This window comes from Camelus bactrianus, chromosome 9 (genome assembly GCF_048773025.1).
Source record: "Camelus bactrianus isolate YW-2024 breed Bactrian camel chromosome 9, ASM4877302v1, whole genome shotgun sequence".
Lineage (NCBI taxonomy): Eukaryota > Metazoa > Chordata > Mammalia > Artiodactyla > Camelidae > Camelus > Camelus bactrianus.
Window position 1 is genome coordinate 35,967,208 of NC_133547.1, and position 24,625 is coordinate 35,991,832.

The window sequence follows — 24,625 nt, forward strand, 5'->3', positions numbered from 1 at the left end:
TGCATTACAACCCAAAACAAACAAACAAACAAACTTACTGTCAGGCTCTCACACTCCACCTGAGTTGGTTGGGTAAGTAGGAAGTTACTGGATATGAGGAAGTTTCCAGGAGCCTTGACATTCTTGTCGGGACATCTGAAAAACTTCTCCTCGTTCTTAAGTTGCTGAATCTAAATGCTCTGGAGACGAGGGAAAGGGTATGTGAGTTTCTCTTGTCCAGCCTGCAGGGACTAAATTATGCCCGAAGAAGAGGTGGCCTGACTGAATAGTGTCACTGTCTAGGTGAAGAAGTCACACATGCAAAGACAGGACAAACCAGAGAAAAGATGCTGGATATGAGTGTCTTAGTGGACTCAAGGAGGGAGAAGCCGACACCTGGGGCTACCAAGAATGGTATATAGTTAAAAAATAATAGATAGTGATGATTAAGGATTAGAAGCCTTGCCACCCCCCCCACCCCATCAGCACCAGAGCTCCATAGATGCTTTTTAACCCTCCAGAGCTTAGCTCAAATCCAAAGAGCATCCTGAAACTTGACGAAAAATGTTCTGTATATAAAAATTAGATTCACAGAATTTGCCCTGACCAGAATTATGTTACATTTCAACGTTGACTGAAATAAATGCACAGCCTAAATGTTGAAAGTTATGTGTTATTTGGCGGGAGGACTCGAGCCTGGATGACAGACTCTCAGATCGCTCTGAGGGACTGCTCCAAAGAGGTAGGGGAGGAGCTTTACAACAAAGACCGGGTAGTTGGAACAATGAAAGGTTACTTGTTATCTAAAGAAAACCAGGCATCTCAAGTTAAAGAATTTAGTGCTTTTCTATGTATGGGAGGAAGCAAGCATTTGGGCTCATTGAATTCATTCTTTTGACAAGCACTTAGCTATGTAGGGCCAGTATCTTGTCCTTTCTTATTCTGAGTCCCCTCAGGGCACCATTGTGAGTGGCTGCAGAGGCTGGGCTGCAGGCTTGTCTTCACTAGGGGGTGGCGGGAGCCGCTGATGACTTGATGGTTTCAGCATTCTTTGTTTACTGAAATGGTTTGCGGTATTTTTCGTTCACATCAACTTCTAGGATAAGTAAGGGCTAGAGTTAGAATTTAAATTCAATTATAGAAAAATAAAGAGTACTGAATTTTTTGGACCTGTTTTTATAAAGGCTTTCTTTATTATTGTACTTTTTGATAAATTCATCATTCATTTCATGTGTTTTAACATAAGATTTAGTAAATATTCTAGTTTTACAAGTTTTATTTGACCACAGTTTAGCTGTTTACTGTTTTCAGAATCCAATATTAAAGGCCAAATTCAAAATTTACAAAGTACCTAAGGAGGTAGTGAATTTAGTTAATTTTGATAATTTTAAATGTTATAATCACAACATTTAAATATCAAAAATCAGAATATTTTTGTCAGCTCTTTCTTGATATATGAATATAAATTGCTCTTTTATATTAATTTATGGTTGTTTTCATACATTAAGGCTGTTCTTAATCATCTTTCCCCAATCCTGCTGTCACAGAGATAGAAAACAGCATAAAACACTTTTAGTCTCTGCAGGTCATTTAAAATTATCAAATGACCTAGAGGTAAAACAAGCTATGTCCTTTTACTAAACCCCAGGAGTCACTAATGTTTCTTTTAGCATAATGAAATAATAGAATTTCGCTTTCTTGCTTACAGGCAATAAAATTCACTTATCTGACTTATTAAGAACTTTGTTTCATTTATATTTTTATTTTCTTGATTTCAAGATCATGAAAGTGAATTCCATGGGACAATAACTGGCCTGGAAATAAGTGTATTCAAACTAATGTAATGTTCCTTTAATAAGAAGCCAGAGCAATGTAGAAGACAGGGATTGACCCAAAGGGCAATGTCTTTCTATTCCTTTTGCAATCTCTGTACTCTTCCCATCCCCCTCTCCCTAAGTCTTATGGATCATAAAACTACCTTCAGACTTCCCACTGATGGACTAGCTTCTATAAATACAGACTTCTCACTATATCCAGTAGAACCAGGAGTACATCATTATTCTGATTTTTCCCTTCTCTCAATTATTTTACTTGGCATGTCTTCAGCATCTGCTCAGATAATTATTCTGAGAAACAGATAATTATTCCTATGATATCAATGGATAATTAAAAAAAAATACTGCCTTTCTTTGCTGAGATGATATTTGCAACTCAAGCATCATCTTAAAAAGGATGACCTCCAAAAAGAGTTTTACATCCATCTGTTGTAAAATACTTCAAGACAAACTTTATAAATATAGATCTGCTTTTTGATTTTGGTTCAATTTTCAATTAAAGGAGCAAAAGTTACTAATATGGAATACCAGTTAATAATATTAAAATTTATAGCTGGTACTTTTACTATGAAGCCATTTTTTACAGATCTTTTTTCTTTTTCAATGAACTGACATACCCAAATATCCTCAAAGTTAGAATTACTGCTTTTTAAAACATTCAGGGAACAATCTTGAATTCTTAGCATGTCAAAATATATACTTCCAAGAAGAGATCCCACAAGTTGTACATATAACCTCTGTTATAATTAAATAATTTTTAAAGTTTGAAAGTTCAACTTTAACATTAAACCTATGTGTTTTTAAATAATATTTGTCAGTGTTCACCAGTTGCCTGAGAAAAGCAGACCGCTGAAATTTAATTTACTCATGCCTTGCTTTTTTCATAAGCTTTATTTTTTGAGCTGCCCAGGCTTAGATAGATAATGCTTTAGTTAAAAAAATCACCAGTAAAGACATATGTTTTCAATGGCACAGTTAGAAGATAAGAAATAAATAAATTGGGGGTAAGTAAGAAAGCTGATGTAATAACCCTAATATTACAAGAAAAAAGGTATAAAAATAGTAACTAAAAGGTAATTGAAGATAAAAAAACATATCTGATTAGCTCTATAGATAAAACGGGTACTAGTTTCATATTTAAAAGTCATCTCAAACTTGACGTGTCTGAAAAGACATTGATCTCCCTCTTGCACCCACACCCACATCTGCTCCTTCTCCAGCTATTCCCATTTTAGAAAATGACACTAATTTTCACATTGTCATTCAAGCCCAAATCCTTTAGGTTGTTCTTGAATACTTTTAAGAGCATGTGTATTCAGTTCTTCAGCGAGCTCTGTGGGTTCCATCTTCAAAATATTTTATGAATCTGTTTATTTCTCATCAGCCCTAGTTCCTCTATCCAGACGGGCCCCATTTCCCCGAGCCTATGCAACTGCAATGTCTTCCTAGTAATTCTCATTGTTTCATTTCTCTTCCTTCTACAGACACTTTTCTAAAGCAGCCAGACTGATCGTTTATAAATGTAGATCAGATCACGTACCCCTCTGTTCAGATCTTGCTGTGTCTTCTTATCCACTCAGCGTGAAAGCCAAATTTTAACTTCACCTTCACGCTCTGCATGAGCTCCCCACCTACATCCTCCTACTATAAGTTTCTGGTTTACTTCCTTCATGTCACCACACTAGTTTTATGATGATTTTTCAATAAGCCAAGTTGATTCTGACTTCAGATTTTGTATTTTATTTCTTCTTTGCTTAGAATTCTCTTCTCTCAATTCTCCATGAAGCTCATCCCCTTATTTTATTCAGAGTTCTGTTTATAGCGTCATCTGTGGAGAGAGGATTTCCTTGATCATCCCTCGTAAAGTTCTCTAGTCCTCGCCCTGCTTTATTTCCTACAAAATACTTACCAACTTAGCATTGTATTGTTCTGTACTTGTTTATTAACTGATTTTTTGCTCCCGCAACTAGGACATAAACTCCGTGAAGGATTTTGGCTAGCCAGTCCTTCTTTGTTTCCTCAGAAACAATGCATTACACAGAGTAGATGCTCGTTAAATATGTATTGACTGACCACTCTAAGGAATAAACTGCAAGAGGCACCCCCTCCTTTAATGCATCACCCAGTCTCCAGGACTACAGTCTTTAATTTTAGTACCACAGGGCAAAATTTACTCAGATGACAGTAATTTTATTATATATTCAGCTGCATGTCTCATCTTTAATTTCAGGAGTAGGGTTAACATGTTAATATTCATTTTAAGAAAAAATATTTTCTATCATCATTTCAATAAAAAAAAGATCGTAAGAGAATGATTCATTTTAAGTTAGCAGAGAGGATGGACAATGTGGCTCTAGAGTTGACGATGCTGGGTGTAATGTTAATCGGTTAGTTTCATTATCTGATAAACATAAAATATTAGCATATACATATGCTCACGTCCAGCAACATTAGTATCAGCAGGCAAAGAAAACTCAACTTCTCACTAGAGGTAGAGAGAGAGAAATTTAAGTGTTAGTAACAGGTGTATGAGATTTAGTTCCAAACGATTTGAATTTTAGAAAGGCAAGCCAACGAATCAGATCAGTGGTTCTAAATTGGGAATGGTTTCCCCCCGCCTGGGGCACACCAGCAACGTTTGCAGACAGTTTTAGTTGTCCCAGTGTGGAGGAGGGAGCCATCGGCGTCTAATGCGTGGAGATCAGGGGTCAGGGGTGCTGGTACCTTCCCACCATGTACAGGGTGGCCCTCCCTGACAAACTATCCAGACCTAAATGTTAGCAGTGCCAGGGTTGAGAATCTGTGATAGACAGGACTGTAATTTTGAGTTTTTCTTTGGTTTAGAGCACAAAATAACTTGGATACTTTTTCAAAACTTGATGTTTGCTTCTCTGTGTTTATGGTCTCTAAGCTTCCAGCAGCTGGTGCCCTCTCACACCTCTCTTCTCTGATTCATGCAAACTCAGTGACTGCTATTTCAGCTTACTTTCTGCTGCTCTTCCTTTAAGTATGTAACTCATAGATCAATTATTTAGTTCTGGGGACTCTGGGAGCCCAAGCTGACCATTTTTCTCCCTATGATGTTATTTAATTATTTCATTACTGACGTAGCCATTTTTTCCCAGAAGTGTTTGTTATCTTCCCCCCAAACAGAATACGCCCTAAAATGACTATAGTGAACTGATTAAGTAAAAACTGACTCAAGTTTTTTAACTTAATTGAGTAAACTGAGCCATGTTTATTGTAGAATTATTTTAACTTTTCATGAAATGAAGGAATATTTTCTGTTCCAGTAAGTTTAATATTTCTCTATTATTGGGGGGGGGGAGAAATCTCTGCTATTGAGAAACTGTTTTTGTTTCTCAGATATTAGTAAATGTGTTGACTTAGTCTGGCATAAATAGGGAACAGTATCTTTAGAGCTGGTACCTAGCTAATCCCATGACTTTTATGCTAACTTAGATGTAAGTTTGAACTAATAAAACTTGTGATGTCATATCACTTAATGTGTTACATGGTATATTTAAGTACATTACATATAGTAGATTTTACTTAGTGAAAAAAAGTCCTGAGATTTGCTTTAGAGCGACCAAGATTAAATCCATGTTCAGTCATTTACTTGTGTGACTATGAGCAAGTTATTTAGCTACTAGGAGTCCTAATTTCTTAATCTAACACTATCTTATGGAATATTATAAAAAAAATAAGATACTTAATGCAAAATGTCTCACATGGTCCCTGACACTCGAGAGGTACACAATAAATAGAGTGGATATTGTTGTTAATATGTGAAAATTTGATTTTCTAATAAAACTGAAACGTTCCTAATTCTTTAGAGAATTTGATCAGGACCATTTGTACCATATTGTGGTTCATGTTACCATTTGATACAGAAGCAACATACCCTAAGGCATTTGTTCATTTAGTAAATAAAGGTTCATTTTGTTTTTTTTTTTTTTTCCCCATGTGGATACTGAGTTATTCAGGTTTCTATTTTGATTTGTTTTCCCCAAGTACTTCAATTTCCCCATCGGACTGCTTTCAACTTTTGTAAATAAATAACAAATGAACTCATAGATGTGAATCTATTTCTGGTCTCTCCATTTTGTTTTATCGATTGTTTGTCTGTCTTTATGCCAATATCAGATAGAAAAGATGTTTAAATGTGAGCAAAATTTAGAATTCATGTGTGTGAGAGGTGTTACATTTGCCATATGGTTCACCCAATTTTATTTAGGATTAAAAATCTGAAATCTAAAATATCAAAATGGCAGGCATTATTTTGATAACTGAGTGTATTAATGAGGATATGAATAAAATAATTTTCTTAGGCCTCTTTAAGATAAACAAAATTTCATACAAGTATTATTCTTGAATAAACAGTAAGCAACTGAAAGGCTGATTGATGATACTTGGTATGTACAATGTTTTATTTGTTATTCTTTGTCATGGACCATTTGTAGCCATCAACTAAAATGTAAAAAAATGGAGAAAAGAGATTCTAAAAATATTAACCCCAATGGAAGACTTTAAAGGAAAGGAGAAATCCCTATCACAGTGACTTGCAGAAAATAAGCAACAATAAATATATGCTGGATGAACTGATGCATGCACGAAAAAAATGAATGCTCCTGAAATACAGGTTGCTCTGATCATAATCTATAATGTTATGATTGACATAATGGCTACTTTCATATAATGGCAAAGGCTGAACATCCTGAGATAATATGGCAATTTTAAGAAATATTAGATTTTGAAATGGGGTATGAGTATGTACTGTGTTTGTCCTTACCTCACCTCTCACAACTGTATAAGGCAGTGTATATTCAAACTGTTCTATTTCCAAAATTTTTTCCCGTCTCTTTAAAGGTGTCCTATCTAAAAAAAAAATCCATCTCATACTGACTTATCTTTCCCAACTCACTTTCCCAACAGTTTCACACACACAAAAGCAACAGTTTTCTATAAATCTTTGGATGGTAGGCTAATTCCAAGTCAGTTAGGTGCTCACAGTGTGATAAAATGATAATGTATTCCTCTTTCTGAAGTTTGGATTTAGTTCAGACCTTGGAATGTGGAATTACAACAAAACAAATTTCACCATCTGGAGGTTTGCAAGTCGTAATATTTTTTACCTTTATTGTCACTGCATCTCTTTACAAATTCATAGGTACGTGAGAATACACATGCACTGTTCCCTGCAGTTTGTCAGCACAATAGACATTTATGACAAGTAAATTGTGAAGAAAACATTTACAACGAATATGATTTTGATGATAAGTTGTACCTTTAAAGTAGAAATACAATTTCCCAGACATCTAATGTTTATATTACAGACTTAGGAAGAGACTTTTCTCATTTGAAGAATTAAGTGTGCGGACAGTTCCAGAGTAACAAAACCCTACCAGCTACAACTGACTGCACCACTGTAGAGCTCAACCCTATGGAAAACCTAGCTTTTCTTCCCTAGCTGCTAATAAGCTTCCCAAGTTGCTAAAAAGCTGACTTACCATATGTATGATGCCTCATAAAGACAAGTCTATACAACATCCTTGGCTAGTCATGTTCAGATACAGCAGACCTTCTAGCTAATGGGAAAGTTAGACGCAAGATGTCTGAAGCTTGAAATCAGTGAAATTTTGGAGCATAAATGTTGACAATTATTTCAAGGGTTTGTAAACATGAAACAAGAGCTTACCATTTGAAATTTTCTAATTGGCCCAAAGTCATTTTCCTAACAACATTTTTGGTTAAAATTTGGGAGGAGGTGAAGTTGACATGGGTGGAGTCTGCTTCAGGAAGAACCATCATTCTTAATTTTTGCTAAGAGCCTACTGAAACAGTTTAAATTCTATGGAAGACAGTATATTTACTTAATTCCTTTAGTTCCTCCAGTAGAAATCAGGAGTCATGGTCGTTATTCAGTTGGTATGTAATTAAATTTTGTTTAAGTGAGTTTTCTGAGAAGACACTAAAGAAAATTTAGGACTTTTCAGATCAAGATAACAAAAAAGAGGACATAAAACAGCACTTGTATACTCCCATAGTATCAAGACTTTGCTTCTTCTGAATAACACTCAAACCTGAACTCTGGAAATCAAGCAATAGGGAGCACTTTCGATATTCCTTCATTAATTTCTGACAAAAGTTATTCATATGTTCATTCATTCAAAAAAATAATTGTTGAGTACTAACACAAAAGCTAATTATTAATTTCTGAAAAAAAGTTATTCATATATTCACTCATTCAAAAAATAATTATTGAGCATGAAAACAAAAGTTCTTGGTACTGTGCAAATTGTTGGTAAGACAGAATAAGAAAGGACACCTATTCTCTAGGAGATCACCAACTCATACAGATTCCAGGTTAGTAAATGGTGTTTGTAAGCATTTACTCTTGTTATAGGTGCTATAAAAAAATAATGCAAGCACAATGAACACAGTGAAGAAAATCTGGTCAATCCCTCTTGAGAGTAAGTTGGTGAAAGTACAGAAAGTTTCACAAGGAAATGAAATGAAATTTGAGCAGAATTTTGGAGAAGCAAAAGGATTTTGGAAGATGTGATATAAAGAGAAAGAAACTTGAGAATGAAGAAATGCACATGGATACTTTGACAGATGATAAAAATGTAAGTTACAAAGCTAACATATCCTTTTGATGTAATGTTTCTATAGAGGGTATTGATATGCAACCTAATTTGAAATATAGTATGCCCTAAATTTAAGTGTGGGGATTATTGAAATATTTTTACTACTTTTACCTGAAGCCCGTTAAGTATTAAGAAAACAAAAATATAATCTCATAATGTGGAACGCTTTACTGATGATTTCTGTGTGATTCCTCAGAAAAGAATTTTCTTCATGCATAGGTGTTAATAGTCTGATCACGTACTTTAAGAACAGAGAATCACATTTCTAACATGTTATTGAAAGCAATTGTGGGGTAGTTTTAGGCTATAATCTTCTGAAATACTGCAGGATTTCTTTGCATTAACCTGTGCACATTTGAGCTAATACGTTTTGTTACTAGAATTTCACAGATCAAATTCACAGAGCAGTTTATATTCTCGCTCCCTCAGATTTACTAATTTAACAAGTGATTGGTTTGTTTTCAGTCATAACACATACATGTAACTGAGTTGTTTCCAATTTGGGAGGAAAAATGATGTCGTTTCTCAGAGTATAACATTAAGACCCTTGACTGCCAGGATGAACAGGTAGATTTGTCTTCTTTCTCCAATCCCCAGCCTCTTTCCCTGGTCTGTTCAAGTTTCCGGGGGTGAGGGTGGGTGTCGGTATCCAGATGTATCGCCTTGATGGCGGTGGCCTACGAAACTGGTGTGTTATCCTCCACAACAGGTTCTTTGTTGTTGCTGCATGTTCAAAAGATGGAGGTCTGCAATCACTGTTTAAGCATAAGTGTCTACAGAGAGTCCCCTTTTTATCACTCACCTTCAACTATTAACACCCTCTGAAAATCTGCGGGTCTTCAGCTGTGTGTCTGGGTGGGTCCTGCTTGCACTGCTTTCACTATTGTCACAACAGACCTTTGCTCTTTCTGATGCTATTCCTGATGTGCTCTTGGTTTTCCTAAAAATATAAAGGAATCATTTACATTTACAAGTGAAGGTTTAAGTGAATTAATAGTGATAATCTAGCGAGGGATCCTTTTGATATTTTTAAAAATTCTATGTTCTCAGAAAGCCTACTGAAGAATGAAAGCATTGACCATGAACTCTTTTTGGGTGAGTAGAGAACAATAGATAGAAGGCTTCATTTTTGGTGATGTGGGCTGATAGCAGAGAGTCTGGTCTCAGCCAGGCCCCTGCCAGCCAAATAAAGAGAAGTTGGGGTGGGGGCAACATTCATGTCTGAATCTGTAGATTTTTTTCAGATGAGTAATTTAACTTCATAAAAGTAAAAATAGATAAGATATAATCCTTTGCTCTACAGAAGCTTATAATTTAGTTGAATACATGGAGGAATACAGAGTAAAATGCAGTAAAATCCTATAGGTGGGGGAGGGATGGCTGATTAGTAGAGCAAAGTAAGTAACAAGCAAGGAAGGAAAAGGGCCCCAAAGTAGCACCGTATTAGTGCAATATTAGTACATTATTAGTACATGGCATTATGTTTTGGAAGCACTGCTTTAAATTCTGTCCGGAAATACGGCATAGAGGATGCTATCCGTGCACTCCCAAGGTCTCCTTCACTGGACCAGTGTACCTTCCTCCTGCTCTTGACTGTTGGCTCAGAGTCTCCCCACCCCCTCAGCCCGAGCACTGCCCTCCCCTGAACTGGAACTGCTTCTGCAGGGAATTTTGCATCACAGCAAGATCCCAGTGCTGGTGGACTCGGGGACTCCCTGCCCCTCTTGCCTCACGGTGGAAACCTCACTCTCTTCCTGCGAGCATTTCTTTAATACATCACTTTTAACATAATGACCACCTGAGTAGCTCTGCTTTTTGGAATCCCACCTACCAGAATTTATTCTTGGCAACAGATTATAAGGACAGGGTCTGAAGGAGTCTATTTATTGCTAATAGACTGGCAATAAAAGCCCCAATAAGGAAGATAAAGTTATCAGTGGACCCTGGGATGCTGTGACAGTGACTGCTCAGATGTCCACCAGTTACCTAGTACAGGCTGTTTATGGAAGGGAATTCACTCACTGGTGCAATATTTCTAATGTTTCAGAGGCACAATGTAAATAGTAATGATAAGGACTGTGGAACTTGATAGCTGTTGCTAAGTTTAAAGAGAGGAAATTAGAGACTGAAACTTATGATCATCCTTCAGAGGGTCTGAAAGCTTCCTGGGCGGCTCTCTTGGACACCCTTCACGCCCAGAGCCAGAGGGAAGACAGAGGTGACGACTGGATACAGGATCAAATTGTGAGACTAGGAGATCTGTAAAGAAGGTGGAATTTTAGTCTAGGCAAGTTCCCAATGCCAAAAACAGAGTCTTACTAAGAAAGGAGCGAGGCTGAACTTCAGACTGGGATATCTCACTCAAAACCCTCAATTCACTGCTTAGCCTTGATTCTATCCTACTCTACCTCCCACCTATGGTGAGGTCTTAAATGAGGCAGAGGTCTTACAAAACAATGCCTGCCCTCTTCGGGATCTGCCCCACCTACCTTCTTCATCATCCATAGTTAGAGAAGAATGTGACACATTTTCAAGTGAAACCATTTTCTAGTTAGAGAAATATTTGGGTAACGATAGTGATTTGAGTAATAAAAAGCACTTATGCTTAAAATTCAAAAATCCTTATGGAAACGCTGACCTTTATTTATTATACTTGGTATGAGCCATGCTAATCAGGCCAGCATTAGGCAAAGCCTGACTGTGTAAGGGCTTGGCCTTCTACAGGAAGAGATGGATTATATGCCAGATAAGCTGCAAGACTCAGCTGATGTTTATCAGCAGGAAAATGGAAAATATACGCCCAGGGGTGTATTCTGAGAGTGCCGGAACAAAGAGGACAGACTAGAGACTGAGAAATGGAGTTTTGGATACGAGAATATTTTCTCATGATACAGGATTTAACACTCTGGCAACGGGCTTAGCAAGTATGGCTAATGCACTGTTGGACTGGCCCTTGTAATCTTGGGAAGTTAAATGGCCCACACTAATTGATGTGGGGAACCTAGAAATCTAACAGACTGGAGTAAAGGATAAAAAACTCAAAGAACTGGGCATACTAGATTGGTTCCACCATAAAAGATTGGAAATCCACGAGATGACAGTTTCCCAAGGTGAAAAGAAATGTGCTTGTAAGGAGGCCACCAGCATCCCTGAGAACTCAGCCGTGGTGGTCCTTTCTCCTCAGGGCTGATGGGATGACAGGAACCCAGCATAGCAAAAGCCAGGTGGCAGCACTTCACTGCCGGAAGAAATGTGGATGTAATTACCAAAATAAGAAGCAAGGTCTGAATAGCTGCCAGGGGCACCTGGCTTGCCGTGATCAGTGGAAATGCTAGAGGAACATGACGTTCTCAGGTCAAAATGGATAGGCAGCCAGCAAAAGAGCTGGATGTATACAGGGTCCCCCCACAGTCCAAAAGTAGAGCATTCCTTTGAAACCTTTCAGAAGACGAAGTGGCACATAGTGAACCAGCGGTCACCTTAGGGGAACAACTTGTCAAGGGATGCACAAAATAAATTGAGATAAAGCACCAGCGCTCACACGGTTCAAAGGTACAGCGGCTTGATGCTGAGAAGCTGAGCATAGTTCCGGGAAAGGAGCTTGGCGGTGCCACTCTTGCAGCTCAGGGTGTGCTTTCTTTGTAAAGACTCCCTGCAAAACAAACACTGAAACCAATTTTTGCTTTTTGCCTATTTTTTGTAAAAATGAAAATCCTCCTCAGATTCCTTTCAGTTAGTGAAAACAGGTACTAATGTAGGTCTTCTGTAAAAGTGAGGTGGCAAAAGGCAAACTTTCAAAAAGCAGGAAATACCTTATGTATTAACAATGAGTAAGCAGGATGCTCCCCGGTGGAGAGTCAAAATCCTTAGCTTGGATTTTAGAATTGAGCCTATGTTCAGATGTAGAACTATTTGATTAAAGGAGAGAGTGGGTATCCGTGAAGAAAGACCTTGCCACAAGGGCGGATGACAATACGTGCTGTTGATGCCCCTGCATAGGACCAGTTTTCCATTTCGTCAGATGGTGGGAGTGGTGGTTTCTGAGGACTCACAGCTGCCCCTCGTACAGCATGTTGGCTTTAGAGGAATGGGAGCTGCCTTGCTCAGGAGCTCATGAGCTCCTGATCTCCAACTCCAGGGGGCTGTCAGAGGGGACTGACTGGCTGGCACAGGGTGCAAAGGGCTGGCCCCCTTGCCTCAATCGGGACTAGAGGGGTGGTGCAATTGATGCTCCAGGATGCAGCTGGTCTCCAGCTGAGACCACATCCTTGCTTGGCTTCCTTTCCCTGCCCTACTTTCTTTCCTCCTTTCCCTTTTTCCTAAAAGTACTTCCTTGATAAATCACTTTCACTAGTGATTTCACCAAGGCACCATTTGGGCTCTTCTTTTAGAAAACTCAACTTTAGAGCTGTGTTCAAAGTGAAAATCCTATTTGCAACCAGAGGCAGAAGAGGCCTGATGGAAGGTTTTTGTATCCTGTGTGCTCCTCTCAGTGTCTGGTGCCCGGCTGAAGGACAGTAAAATAATCCTGGCTCTCCCAGTTGCTAGAGTGCACAAGTGATGGCTCCTCTACATATGCCTTAGTTCCAGCGTCTGTAAATTTAAAATAATAATAGTGTATATGAAATAGTACATCTATGAAATATACTCACCACAGGGTCTGGCTCAGAATAAGTGTTCAATACATGGTAGCTATTTTTATTATTTACTTTGTAATAGCTATTAGGGGCTATGCCTTCATGAGACCCACTATAGGATTTCATATTAATGATACTTGTAAACATTAAATGAATGCTTATCTATGTGCTAGGCACTGTCTTAAAGCATTTTACGTGCACCCATGTAATCATTTCAGTTGCTCTAGGAGATTAGTAATATTCATATTTATACTTTGCATACAAGGAAACTGAGGAATATGTGTGTACTTGGCTTGCCTGAGTTCTCACAATTGGTGAACAGTGGAAATGGGATAATCACCCAAAACTCTGGTTCCAGAGCCCACACTCTCAACCACTATGCTTTGCTGTCTCACTGTCATAAAGCCTAATGATGACAAAATATTTAAGAACTAATTTGAAATATAAATATTGTGTCTCCCTTAATGCCATCATCATTTTTCTTTCAATACTTTTTTGGGAGTATTCAAGGATAGACTACATTTGCAGTAACAAAAAATCCTGGTAAATACCTTTTATTTTTTCCATTTGGTTCTTATTGTGATGCAAAAGTGGTTTGGATAGGAAATATGTGACTATTATGGTTTATCGGAGGAAATTTGGAGAGAGCTTTGTACTAAATCTGCTTATATAAGTCCTATTTTTTTCTATATAGAACTTGAAACTTTGCAAATTCTTTCTTATGGTGAAGATAGCTTTTCAGAACTATTTTGTATTTTGATTTGTAGGAAATTCTTTAAATAAGATAGGAAAGAAAATGCCTTCTTTGATTTCTGTCTTTTTTAAAATTTCTTTTGATGATAGAAACTAGAAAGCTGATGGTTAAAATTATATAACAACACATTTGTGGTCAATTTCATATAATCAACACATTTTCCTAGTTCCAAGTGAAGTGTACTATTGAAGATGTAATTGTAATAGTAACTCAGTGTATATGCCTGCTATTATGTGAATCAGCTAATCTGTACAGTAATGCTCTGAAGTAAGTATTATGACCCTCATTTTATTATGAGGAATCTGGGGCTCTGAGGGTGCAAGGAAATAGCCACATTCACAGGGTCTATAACACATCAAAGCCCATCCTCATTTTAATCAATATATAATGCCGTTTCCCTGAAGAGGGAAGTCAGAATCATTCAATTTCTAAGAAACGTAGGACCTGCAGTAGACATATGGAGAAGTAGTGGGTAGAAGAAGAACTATGTTTTCTGCTAGTTGTGTTACACTGATTGACAGAACTAGAAGAATTCAGATACATATTTTTGACTTTTGGACAAGTTGCTTCCCGTTGATGTGTTATAGGATGCAACTTTAAATGTCTAAACATATAGTTTATTTAATTAAGAAAAATCAGTCAAATTGTTTGGTTTGAGGTAGATTTATTAGAAGGAGTAAAGGCAGTGTGCAAACAGCAGTGTATGGAATTAGATAGACCTGGATTTGCATTGTGGCTTTTCTTCTTGTGATAATTCCTAACCTATTTGTGTCTCATTTTCTTCTCCTTTAAAATGAGGATAATACTGCCTACCACCTAGAGTTGTGGAGGAAATTAAAAATCGTGCATTTGGTACATGATCATTATTGCTACCACCGTTGTTAGATTTTATATACACCTTATGACAACCACACTACAAAAGTTTGATATGTTTTTTCCCCTTTATTAATAGCATTATGGTGCATAAAATCCAATCATTATGATCAACAAGGTAGGTGGATTAAACTATTTAAAGTAGTCTTTGTTACTTTAGTACCTAGGAAGGTGTTTGTATTACAAGTTTCCTTGTATTGCTGTACAAGTACCACAAACTACATGGCTTAAAACAACAGAAGTTTATTCTCTCATCATTTCTGGAGGCCAGAAGTCTGATACCAAGGTGTTGGCAGAACCATGATCCCTCCAAAGATCATGGAGTACGAGGCTCCCTTGCCCCTTCTGGTTTATGGTTGGCTCATGGATGCATCACTCCAATCTCATGCCTCAAATGTTACAGGGATGTCTTCCATGCCGGTGTGTAAATTTTAGGGCCCACCCTACTCCAGTACTCATTTTAACTTAACTAATTACAGCTATACTGTCTCTGTTCCCATATAAGTTCACATTCACAGGTATCAGGGGTTAGGACTTCATCATAACTTTGGGGAGAACACAATTCAACTAATAATAATAATATATAAGTGATTTTCAAAAATTGCCAAATTAATGGCTCTATTTCAATGAATCTAGCATTCCCCCTTGTCGTTCTAGTCCATGAATCAACCTAACATGAAATCATCTTCACTCCATTTTTCACTCCTCCCTCACCCCCAGACCCTTGTGGTTATTTCCAGAGTGGCTATGGGCTTCCCTCAGACCATATAGTCTTCCAGTTGCTACCTTGCATCATGCATTCCCTGGATGATTCCTTTGTTTGGCACATACTAGAATATTTTTGCCCAAATTATTTACTTGGTTGTAAGAATCACTAACACAGTTGTTATACTGTGTCATTTGCCAATGTCTGAGAATAGATTATATACAGATAAATTTTTATTCATCATCAAAATGATAATTTACAGACCTTCAGATGACACAAAAATTGATCAATTTCCTGGAATATTTAAAATATTCCACCATAGTCATATTTGTTAAGTCTGAAATATATTATACTCACATGCATACTGTAGGGGATATTATTGGTAAAGCCAGAGCTCGGTAAATCACAATGCTGCTACAAGGCAGTGTCTTTATCTATAAAATTTCCTGCTGTCCTTCCTTCTGTGATATAATTTTCTTATTCACTAATTTGTATATGTTGTGGAATAGATGTATATTTATTTACAGCTCCCATAAATTTGCCATACTTTCATAACTTTAGTACAGACTGCCAATCAGTGGCTCAGATAATTTTTTTGTACTAAAAAAAGTAAATTTCAAAACTAGTTCTGGAATAATTAACGATTATTGTCTCATGAAAATAAACTGTTTAGAAAAAAATTCTTTGTTCTTATGTTCAAAATATATTTTTGGTCTGTCAAGCATTTTCAGTGCCAAGTGAACTATTTTTTTTTCAATAAACTCATCCAACAGATATTTGTACCAGCACCATGGCAAGCATTTGAGAGTAATATAGATACATAAATCAGGGTCATGACCTCAAGGAGATAAGGTTCTAGGAGGGGAGAATATGATGGTATAAACTACCGATAGCTACTCACTACAAGACAGAATGAAACCAATGCTATACAGAAATGTGAGATGCTATATGTGAAACAGGAAAAAGTGGTTGTCCGATTCAGACAGAGGCTTCAGGTAGGAGAAAACTTTGGGGGTCTTTGCAGGATAAATGGAATTTCTAAAGGGGAGACTACTTCAGGAGAAGGTACAAGCATGGACTCAAGTACCCATTAAATTCATCAAATATCTATGAAATGGATTTTATGGGCAGTAATCTATGCTTGGTATTGAGGTGGCTACTGAGATGAATTAGAAAAAGGACTTGTTCTTAATGAATATGTACTCTTTACAAATATAAAATTCAGCTGAAATAATTGAGGAAAGAATTTTCTAGGGGCTGGATATAGATCCAGTTCGGCCAAAAAGACTGAATTCACAAAATCTTAATGTGACTTTCCAACTTCCTTTGCCTACCATATTGCAGCCTAGGTAGAATGTTTTATCATGAAAATTATTTGTTTTGGTTTACAGTGATGCTAAAGGGTGAGGGTGCATTATCCCAAAACAGACTATTTACTGTGTGGTTCAATTAATGTTCTCAAACATGGCTCACTGCAGTGTTTCTTTAACTTCTGTGGTTTTTTGCTTTTTTTTCTTCACTTTCAAGACAGACCTAAGCCATTATTCCTCAGCCCCACTCGTATGGTTCATTTATCTCTGTAAATCATTTTGTTTACAAATCTGTATTATTTGACATTTCTTGACTTATATGTCTGTCCCTGTTAGGTGGTCATTTCTTGTAGGATTCCTATTTAGCTTCATTTGATAAGAATATTTTTCAAAAAGTAAAATTATGACTCTCATACAATAAAAAATGAACATGTATCAGATATTTTTATTTAACTCAGTTACTGAGAGAACCAGTAGAAGTTCAAACTGGTTCAGAGGAGATTCCAGAGTATAGACATATAGCTAGGCCATTGAAAACATGAAAATGAATTTGCTAATAGATTCAAAACTGATCAATATCCACAGGGTGGAAATTAATTTAATCTCCATGGGCCAAATTGTGTTTCCGTGGACAAGAAGTATTTTCATTACTATCAGTTTTTTTTTTTTTTTTTTTTTTTTTTTTTTACAATTTACAGAATTGTAAGATCCAGTCCAAGAAAGGGCTCAGACATCTGTAGAATTAGAAACTTGGAAAGGTTTGCTAGAAAAATGCTCTGCTTTCTGTTGAAAGGACATACATGAATAAATCTTTTTGACCATTTCAAAAGTTTCAGAGGCTTCTACAATGACATGTATTTTTATACATCTTTGTTAGAGGTTTAGCCTCTTTCCTAATCAAGTAATGAGAATTCTACCTAAGGCAGCAATAGTGTAGCAAAAAGAACCTTTGAATTGGTACCAAAACAGTTAGAAATCTGTATTGGAGTCCCAGCTCTGTCATTAAGTAGTTATGTAATATCAGGCACATCTTACCTTCTTTGAACTGTATTCTTTTTGTCTGTAAAATATGGGGGATAATATGAACTCTGAAAACTTACTTTGAGAACACAAAATTTAAAATGTGCAAATGCTTTCTAAAGTATAAAGTGCTTATCTAAAAGTGAATTGCTATTTTTATGATATTTACTACCAGGTTTTTCTGTGGATGTACATTGCTTCTATTTTTTTTTTTTTAATCCACTAGCGTACCATTAACTAGATTGCTGTGAGAATGATGCCTCTTGGGAAGGGAAAAAAAAAATCTAACAAACGCTTCTGCATTTAACCCTATTTTTAACTCTGTAATAATCCTAGAATAACTACTCGCTTTTTTGGAAGTTTTCCAACTGAAATACCTGTATTAAAGCTTCAGGGATTTATCTTTTTCTTTACAGAAGGCTTCATGCTATGAGCAATACTTTTAAAGATGTCTAGGGCTCTAGCTCGATGTGCTCTCTAAATGAGGAGCACTGGGATATGAGTTTTATTCTGATCTACTTTTGAAAATATTTTAGTGAAGAGAATGATTTTCATAGATTTCCTCTTTATGCCGAGTTTAATAGAGGTCTTCACAGAGCAATCACTTCATTTAAAGAAGAAAATAGATTTTTGATCTATTGCACACCTGCTGGTTTCTGTGAAGTGCTGTTTTCTCTGGTGTATAGTTTTTATTTTTTTGGCTAGTTACTAATGTGAAAGGTGTGGAGTTGATAATATTTTAAAGATTTTAGGTAAGAATTTAAAAGCTCCTGAGGCAGAAGACTCAAGCTATAACTGCATGAGGGACTTTTGAAGGCTTTCATCTACAATAATCCTTTCATGGTAAGGTGATGAGTCAGAAAGGGGGAGTTGATGTGAAAAGAATTCACAAGAAGATAAAGTAGAAAGAAGGCTGATAAATAACAAACACTAAACCACTGATTAGTTCACAAGCTTACTTTCAGGTCATAATAGTTGAATGTCATGGGTCTCCCACTCTCCTCTTCTTTCTTTTTCTTTTTTCCTTTCCCCTGTGTACCAACACCTATACTATTTCTCACTATTGACCAAAAAAAGAAGAGCAGGGTACGATGAAGTGGAAATTCAATTTAATCGATGAGAAAATGGAATCTTAATATCATTCCATGAAAGTGTTACAATAGAGAGAAGTGTAAGAAAGAAGTTAGTGAGACACGTAGTCAATCGTCATTCTGTCCCCCATGGATTCTCAGTGCATGTGCTCCAAAAAGATCCAACTGCACCGCACCCTAGCTTAGTCCTTGTAGACAACTCCCTGAACTGAGTTATCCTAATAAAGAAAAGAATGGAAATAGTGACTCTAATAGAATGTAAGACATCATTTTCCCTTTTGTCTCAGATTTTTAACAGATTCTCCAAGTCATTTCAGCAGGTGTGAAACACCCTCCCATACTGAAGAGGAATTTCGGGTTACCTATGAAAGATGTTGAAAGAAAGTCTGAAACCAGTTATGCAAGTCAGGCTTCATCACTCACCCCCTGCAGTAAAGGAGATGGCATGGAATGTATTGGAGGTTCGATAAGGCTGTTGAGAGAATCTGTTTGGAGAGTATAAACGTACTGTGTGGTTCCCCATTCCTTGGTGAAGGGCGGGTTGGCAGACTGGGGAGGCCAAGAGAAGTTCTGGCATCAACTAACACTCAGAAAATTTCCACAACATGTACCACCACACAGGCACAAAATTGCATTTCTGTCTTTATTATGTCTAGTGTTTTGCTGAAAAGTAATTAAATCCTTTTGGGATTCTGTTCCTAACAGTTACACAGGACAATACTTTTTCAGCAAAATGAAACTTAATAGGTATATTTTTGTAATTAAAAACTTACTTGAAGTGTCTAGTCAAGGATAGGGATTCAATTAGTATTTGTGGATTTATGAATAGACATTGGATTTTAGATGGAACTGACAAACTGGCAGGATGGCCCCAGGGAAATGTATTTTTAGGGGATTAAGGGGCATCTAATGAAGGAACTTGTCTTAGGGGAAGAAGTAACCAGGAATGAATATCTAAACCTTGTAACAAAATTGAAGTCCTCAGACAAGAATCTTGAGAAAAATGCCAATTGCTATCAGAGTTCCTGCTAGCTATCTTGGACTTACATCTGGGTCCCAGAGAAAGAAGGGACTGTAAATAAAAATGAAAGATAAGTTTTACACAGCTCTGAAATGCTCTGGGGGACCCTTTAAAATAGTACAATACCAAAGAGAATTCTATTCTTCTTGCTGACAACACTCTCACCTCTCTCCTGTCCTTCCTCTAGCATGGTGTGGACCGACATGACGCTTCAGCATTCTGAAGCCTCAAAGGAGAGATACCGATCCTGCTGAAAGCTGGACTGGAAACAGCCCCAAGTGGGTGAGCACTCATGCTCCTGGAAACCGTGCACTGGGCAGAAAACAGAAGAGTTTCCCTGGTGACCAGCAGAATGTTCAGACATTGGAGAATTCCACTGGAGAGGTACAACGTTGGGTACAGGCATGGCTTGAAGGATTTCTGGGGACTTGGCAGAGGGCTATAGACAGTAGATCAGTGAAAGAATTGGCATACTACCGTTACTTAGTTTAAAGTGGACTTTCACATACCCCATGGAGTCGTGAGGAATGTGGAAATGCTGTTTACAGAGAGGAAACTCATTTATTTAATGAACCTGTTTATTTTTCAAATCTCTCAAAGAAGTGAGGAGGTTTAGCTGGCCATATAAGAATTTATTTTAGCAGCATGAAAAATAAATTAGTTATGTGGGCTGAAATATATGCACAATGTGAGAATTGTGAGTTAAGTTTTACTTGGGACAAAAGGAGGATTATAGCCTGGAAGCCAGCATTTCAGATAGCTCTGAAGAACCGCTCTGAAGAGTTGGGGGGAAGGTCAGTATATATGTGATTTTGGGGAAGGGGGTACGTGCAACCAAGTACACATTTTTGTAGAAATGTGAATGTGTGCTGCTAGTCTCCTGAAGGTTCCTGCTAGTCACAAGGAGCAGGTGGCTTCATTAATGATTTTAGTGCTTTTCTAGATATAAGGAGATGTAAGAATTGGGGCTCTTAAAATCATCTCCTGAAAATAACTATCTGAAGGCTTGTTCTGCAAGCTTTTCCCAGAGCACAGAGGGCCTCATTCCTGATCTCCACCCTGAACTGCTTTCAGGGTGTGTGGGAGGTCGGCGGCAGCAGTGGCTCATGATTTAATCCTTGTAGAGACAGATGGCAAGTGCCAATGTTTATTTGGCAATTTTTAGTTATTTTGTGCCATCTTTCCACAATATTTGCATGGTCAAAATTCCATTTCTTATTCCACAAAAGAGGATTTATAAGGCAATGAAATCCTGAAAATACAGTCTATCTCAGCCTAATGTGCCACTAGATGGTTTAAAAAGAAAAAAAAAAGAATAGAAAAGAAAAGGGAAAAGGCTAAAACAAGCAACCGTGGCTCCTTGCCCAGTGTTTTATTTCCTGGGAAAAAGCTGTTGGAGATCAACACCTGCACATTTTCCAACATGATCTCACTTCATAATGGGTGTCTGGTGAGGGTGCTGTGGTTCCAGGTGTCCTTGTCTTTCCGTTTCCTGGCATTTGGAAATGTATCATTTCCATGACAAATGATTGCACCGGTTTTGGCAGGGAAGGGCAATTCTGCTGTGAGAAGATATGAAAAGGGGGCCTGTAGCTGAGGCCACTTCAGCATAACTCCTGTCTGCTTGGCTAGATCCTTTTGGACTTTGTGGGGTCGAGGTCCTGAGTATATTGGTTCATACTGCAGCTGTGGCAATAAACAGCAAGCTAAGAAATTTCTGCTACCCTTTGAGTTAAACCCTCTTTTATGTTGGTCATCCAGCTTCTGCTATATAAATGGAAGAGACTATTTATGAAAACCTTAAAGTGGGTCATTGATGACATATCTTAATATTCCTCTAGTTCTTTTGAAGTATTTATGAAAATTGAAATACCAGCCCCCATGGAACTGATCAAGTTTTGCACATATATAATCCATTCTTAACACTTTCCTTTCCAAAAATCTGTACTGCAGGCTGAAGGAAAACCAAACCAAACCAACCAACCCCCCCATAAACAAACATACAAACAAACAAAAAGGCAACCTTTGTATTGAAATTGAAATCGATCAGGTACGCAAGTAGTATCTCCTCCTCCCTCCCCCCGTCACCCACTTCTCCACTACTACTTTGCTTCAGTGTAAATGCACAGAACAAAACTGTGTAGAGAATATTTATGAAAATACACTCTCTTGGTCTTTCATTAAATTTACAGAGAGGTGAGGGCAGAGCTGTTTGCAAACGATCTTTTCTATGTGAGTAGTTGAACAAGGGAAAAAACAGGCAAAATGGATGGAGACATACATGGGTGAGAGTTGGAACAAAGATATTTTAAAAGTTACATTTGAAGTCATAAGAAAAGAACGGATTCTCCAGCTAAAATGCTAGACAGGTGATACTATTTGCAATCTTCATTTACTAAGTAAATCTTACTAAACCCTTACCAAGTACAAGCTGCTGTTTTGAGCACTGGGAGTAAATTTTCTGTCCTCCAAGAGCTTATGAACTTCCTGGGGAGAGAAAAGTTCTATGCACATGAAACAGCTGACAATGCAGGTTAAATGCCTTTAAGAGTTTATCTAAATCCAAACTTAACTTAAAGGCCCATAAATGTATATTTCTAACCAACATTTATTTTCTAAGTTTCAAATATCCACCGGTATACTCAACATCTCCACCTGGATGTTGCAAGGGCCCATCACATTTAACATGCTTAAGAACTAACTAGTTATTTTCTAATGAAAACTGATTCTGTTTCAACATTTATTATCACACTAACTGATTTTACCATGCATCCACCTGCACAAAACAAAAATCCTGTGTTTCTTTGTATCAGCTATGATAGCTCCTTTCTCACTCCTGTATCTAATTCATCACCAATTCTTTTCTTCTGTTAAACATCTTAACTCTGAACATGTCTCCTTCTTCAGTGCCACCATTCCACTCCAAGCTGCGATCTTTTATTATATAGATTTCACTGTTGACCTAGAAACTGGTCTTTTTCCATCCACTTTGGACTCTTCCCCATTCTTTCTCCATTCTACAGGCAGAGTGATTTTTTTCCAAAATGCAATTCCTATGTTCTCTCTCTAAAGGAAATCTTTCAATGTCTGACATGCTCTTAGGATGAAGATCAAATTCTTAATAAAGTAGATGGGTTGATTTTTCTTAGGAACAAGAGACAGAAAAGGTGGCTCAAACTAGCTTAAGCAGAGATTTTTCAACCACGTTTATTTAGAAGTCCAGGAAAGAGACTCACTTCAGGCACAACTTGAAGCACCTGTTTGCCGTCCTCCACCCAGCAGAGCCTGGATGTCATAGGCTCCCTGCAACCCTCATTTGATGTTAATAAGAAATAACTATTTGCCATTTTAAGCCACTGATATTTTGAAGGTTTTCCCCCAGAGTTTAACCTAGAGAAAACTGAATGTAGAATCCAGTTCCAAAAGTGGGATATCTATAAATATGTTTCTGCCATAACAATACACCCCCCCAAATATATATATATTTATGGCACAGGCTATAGGGGCGGGGGGGGGCAGTGAGAACACTGTCATAGAGGCTGGGAAAAAGGAGACCACAGGGTTCTATTGTGAAATATTTGGTAAAATGATCATCTGGAAGGCAGAATATATAACTTTGAGCTTTAGGTAAAAAAGGTTTTGAGCAAAGTAATGGCAGGTTCTTCAAGTAAGAAAGGAGCTTAGGGAAAAAAAAGTGTCTCCTAAGTGAGAAAGAAGGGAGAATACAGAAACTTAGAGACTTACAGAGTTGAAATGCATTGGTTCTTCACCTCGGCTGTTAAAAGATTTTGTAAGTGAGGTCAAACCCAAAGGTAACAACCAAATCGAGGGTATGGTCATAGAAACATAACCTCTGGACAGGACTAAATCAAAGGAATAAAAGTCAAAATGTTCCTTAAGTCTGATTTTATTACATGGACTTCAGTAAATCCTTTCAGTTCGACAAAATTTCTCAAAGATGAGAGTGCACTGCTGTTGTCTCTTGGAAACTTGATAAACACAAAGGAAGGAGAGTTGACAGAGTCATGTCTCAGAAAGAATTGTAAGGTTGCCTGTTGTCATGTGGAGCGGACTAGAATCAAAGAGATAAAAACTGGCAAGTTTTTGAGAGAGACATATCCCCAAGGTGTTGTGTATCTTGATTAAAAAGACTATAAATGTTCTAGACGTAAAATTTCCCTTAGTCCCCAGCTCTCTACAGGTAGGAAAATCGATTCAGTGGCAAGGATAGCACAGCCCAATGCCTTCTCAACCTCTAGCCAAAGAGAGTATCTCCAAAGACAGAGTGGTTAATTCTATGGGACAGAAGTGGAACTTTGTCAAGAAACACTCCCTAAATTAGGGCCAATCTCACATTTGCCTGGTGGGATTTCAGGATTTCTAAGGACTAGTGATTACTGTGAAAATTTATTTTTTCTATTTCTATGTGAATATTCATTGCGATTATCCTGTCCTTGTTCCCTCACTGTACTTTGGGTTTGTAGGGGAGTGGATAACTGTCTTTTTATTTGAAAGTTCTTTGATTCAAGGGAAACACTAACAGCATCTAATTTGGATCACAAGATCTTGGGCTTTGATCCTATTTTTGCTGCAAGAAAAAGACATTTGAATGCTTTGAGGACGGAATTTTGCCTGAAGTTTGGAGATTAATACTATGGTAGGTTGTATTATTGGTTTACAATCATTCGTTCTCTCCTAACATTTGCCACCCCTTCCTGGTACCACTGTCTTTGGGGTTGGCCATGTGGC

At 37.4% G+C, this 24,625-nt stretch overlaps 1 long non-coding RNA gene across 1 annotated transcript in view; it reads left to right on the forward strand.

Moving 5' to 3' along the window:
• Positions 1–24,625, forward strand: part of LOC105068857 (uncharacterized) — a 149,124-nt gene that overhangs the window by 46,178 nt on the left and 78,321 nt on the right. The window contains exons 5-9 of the long non-coding RNA XR_012509157.1: positions 8,221–8,443; positions 8,930–9,031; positions 19,143–19,316; positions 20,064–20,260; positions 24,392–24,533. This is a non-coding gene — a long non-coding RNA (uncharacterized LOC105068857). The remainder of the gene's footprint in view (positions 1–8,220; positions 8,444–8,929; positions 9,032–19,142; positions 19,317–20,063; positions 20,261–24,391; positions 24,534–24,625) is intronic.